The sequence below is a fragment of the Tiliqua scincoides genome, chromosome 3 (genome assembly GCF_035046505.1).
Source record: "Tiliqua scincoides isolate rTilSci1 chromosome 3, rTilSci1.hap2, whole genome shotgun sequence".
In the NCBI taxonomy this organism is placed as follows: Eukaryota; Metazoa; Chordata; class Lepidosauria; order Squamata; family Scincidae; genus Tiliqua; species Tiliqua scincoides.
The window spans coordinates 145,329,460-145,333,245 of NC_089823.1; the positions used below are offsets into that span (position 1 = coordinate 145,329,460).

The following is a 3,786-nucleotide window of genomic DNA, read 5'->3' on the forward strand; positions in this document are numbered from 1 at the left end:
GCATTATTTGTACATACCAAGATTTTCACAATTTTGGCTACTAATGTCAAGCTCAGCTTGTTGCCACCCTAAAGCGTGTTGCCTGATGTGATTGCTATGACCTGCACCCCTTTAGCTACACCACTGGTAACAGAAGAAGCTTTCACTCTCTTTTCATGTTTGAGAGAGAAGGAGAAATGCATGAGCACGTTACCCTCTGAAGGCCCACTCCTATTCCCCCCCCAGCCCAGAGCATGCGGTGCCACCAACAGAGTGTGTATTACAGGCTATAGGGGGTGACCAGGAGAGGTAAATAAAATCTTTTTTTTCTTGCCTCTCCTTAGGTCGCTCGGCCTCCAATGGGATTCCTCAGTCCTATCCCAGCTATTAAGTTGTTGTAAGTCTGAAGAGAGTCGGGGCAGTTTGGTACAAGGAAAGGAGGGATAGGATGTCAGTATCCACAGCTGCCACCAAGATCCTTTACCCCCCCAACCTCTGTTTCCCCCCCCCCACCAACCCCTGGAAAAGCAACCAAAGCTGCCAAATTGCCCAGCTCATCCCAAGCCTGAAAGTCTGTAGAATGAACTCTGCACTTCAGTCCTCAGAGGCAGTAGGGAACCTGCTATTTTGTGAATGGGGCAAATGCCCTGGGCGTGGAGTCCTGTGTGCCTCTGGAACCACATGGAAGTCGAGTCTCCTGACGTGATCGGAAACTGTGCTTCTGGTTTGCCAAAGGCTTCGTAATGTTGCAGTGAGTGGGGGGGGGGCACGGAGGCGTGGATTTGTGTGCGGGGATGGGCAGCATCTTGTTGGGGGGTACCATTGCAGACCTTTGCCCCAGACATGAGGCTGGGGAAGTTTGCCACTGGTCAGAGGTTGTCAGCCAGCACCTGCAAGCCAGACAGTATCTAGAGATTAATACTGTCTTCCCCACGGCCGTCACATATCATAGGATGCACACCATATCTCTACTTCTACTCCCAGTCCTGCACTATACCTGCCTGTACTATACCTGCACTATGCATAATACTTGCCAGACCAACTGGCTAAACTAATACTACACCTGGCATAGGTGAAAACCATCCCATCAGAGACCAAGTAGAAAGTTCCTACTTGGTCTCAGATGGCAGCCAGATCATCTCAGATTCTCCCTAGGGCAGGTGGGAAGGATGAAGTATCATGTGATCTCTGGATGGCCAGCTCAGACATGCAGGCTGTAGAGATGCCAGGGTAGGCCTGCCCATCACCAGTGCACTAACTGAGTGCTTCTCAGTTGTCTTGGCTCATGGAGGGGTGAAAATCTGCAAGGGAGGCTGCCATCCATAATAGCAGCATGGCACATTGTTCTCATGGTTCCACTGCTCCTTTCCTCAATGCAGTTTCCTCAATGCAGAGCCTGCCCATCACTGGTGCTTGTCCTAGTTCCCCCACACTTGAAAGCCATGGGTCGGGCTGCTGCCCCCAACCCCAGCAGGGCAGTCACACCTACTCTCTCTCTCCACCCCTTTGTGCCTTTGTCTGGTGTAGGGAGAGGAGATAGGTCTAACCACACCTGCTTCCTGTTCCTCTCCTTGGAGATGGCTTCTCAGGGCCTCTGTCTCCTTCTCCAAGGTACAGACTTTAAATCTCTCCTGGTTGTTGTCATGTGCTGTGTGCCTTTCCCCCTTATGAGGTTTGTCGGTTGGCTTAGCAACAAGGGAGCCTGCCTTGAACATTTTGTGAGGGGCAGGGCTTTCTTGCACAGCTGTTTGGCTCCAGCACACCTCTCAGCTCCTTTCTCTTGAAGGGGTGATTCTTGCCCAGGACATGAGGCTCCTAGCAATGATCTTGGATTGCTGTTAGGAGTGTGATGATGGCATCTGAACCTCCAGGAGTCGTCATAGCTGTGGGGATGGCAACCAGGTGGTCTGGGGCTCTACTGGCAATGGTATGGACATTCAACTACTTCAACGGAAAAAAGTGAACTATTTTTAATTAGAGTTTTCTTTCACAACCACCTCTGTTTGTTCTCCTAAAAAATACAGGAGAAAATGCCAACATCGGTTGCTTCTTCACATTAAAGGTAAACATTCCCTCTCTGTTTACTGATATCATCTGTATTGTGCAGCAAAAGAGAAATCGGCCAGAACTTTGGATGCTCTTATGAACTCCAAGCCTGAAGTGTTCATAAGGAGGGAGGCAACAAAAGTACTGATTTTGATGGAGATCTGGGGGTCACAGACAATTCCAAAAGACTATTAAAACACGGAGATGGGGCAGTCAGATCTCGTAATGGAGGACAAAAAGAGATATGGAACAGATTAAAAGTTCCATAAAAGAGCTGACTGACCTTTAAGCTCACCAGTCAATCACTCTCTCCTGTGATCTTACAGGCTTTCAGCCAATTTGGAGAGGATTGATAAAATTTGCATGACAAGGTCTTATTTAAGTAAACTCTGTGATACTCCCCTGATCTTTCTCTCTGCAGCATCTGTTGGATCTTCTTTGAATCGCCGGCATCAAAATCCTGCTGAATAAATGTATGGTCCTTCAGATGAAAAATGACAGACACTGTATTTATTTTTGACAAGGCAGACTTGCCACGAAGTATGCTAAGAGCAAGCACTCCAAAGAATGCAAGTGAAGGGGGCCAAGGGACTTGAAATATATACCTCCGGGGTAGAGAATCAAGTTTAGATGGTGCCAATACAAACATATTTCTCAATGTGGAGTGTTGTGTCGTGATATTATTAAAATGCTAAACACATTGGGGAAAAGGTTATAAGTAACCAGGAGGCTGAAATTTCAGGGGGGCCACATTAAAGTTTTAATGGAAGAATTACCAGGTAGCTTTCAAATGCTCCTAATTTATTTTGTCTCCCTTTCCCCGTCACATTTATTTATTTATTTATTTAGTTACATGTGCCTGCATTCCAGCTGACTCATCCAGTAAAGAACAGAGCAGAATGGTTGGCAACCTTCAGTCTCGAAAGACTATGGTATAAGCCTACAGCAGCCGGTATTCCCAGGCAGTTTCCCATCCAAGTACTAACCAGGCCTGACCCTGCTTAGCTTCCGAGATCAGATGAGATCGGGCATGTGCAGGGTAACAGTTGCAGAATGGCACATAATAAAATATACTGAGCCCAAATCCTAACAAACTTTCTAGCACCGGCATAGCTGTGCCAATGGGGCAAGTGCTGCATCCTGCAGTTGGGGGGCAGTCACAGAGGCCACCTCAAGGTAAGGGAATGTTTGTTTCCTTACCTCAGAGCTGCATTGCCCTTACTTTGCTGCTGGAAAGTTGGTTAGGATTGCCCCCTAAAGGCATTAAAGAGGTGTAGTTAAGAAGCAGCAGCTTCACTTAAACTATACCATCACCATCATAACAGACAGACTGAGGACAACGGTTGCCTGAATATGAAGTGTTTGACCTGCCTGCTGAAGGTGGACAGTGAAGAGGCCTAATGGCAATCCTTAGGGAGATGCATTGGGTGGGTGCCATCACCAGAAAGGCCCTGCCTCATGCTCCAGCCTGCTTAATCTCAGTAAATAAAGGAATATAGAGCAAATTGGCATTTAAAGATCTTACAGGATGAGAGAGATTAGATGGGAGACAAACTTTTCTGAGAGATTCCAAACCCAGGCTGTTAAGGACTTTAATGAAAGGCACTTTGAGTTGAGCTTGGGAGCAAAAAGGTAGCAAGTGCAGCTGAACCAGATTTCTGGCTGCTATTATTTCTGGTATGATTTCTGTGCTTTCATCAAGTCAGGAGGTAGGCTGCAGAGTTCTGCACTAGGTGTAGCTTCTGAGTCATCTTCAAGGGC

General features: G+C 47.2%; 1 pseudogene; it reads right to left on the reverse strand.

The window, feature by feature from the left end:
• Positions 1-2,962: 2,962 nt before the first annotated feature.
• Positions 2,963-3,079, reverse strand: LOC136646248 (5S ribosomal RNA; annotated as a pseudogene).
• Between the last annotated feature and the right edge of the window lie 707 nt (positions 3,080-3,786).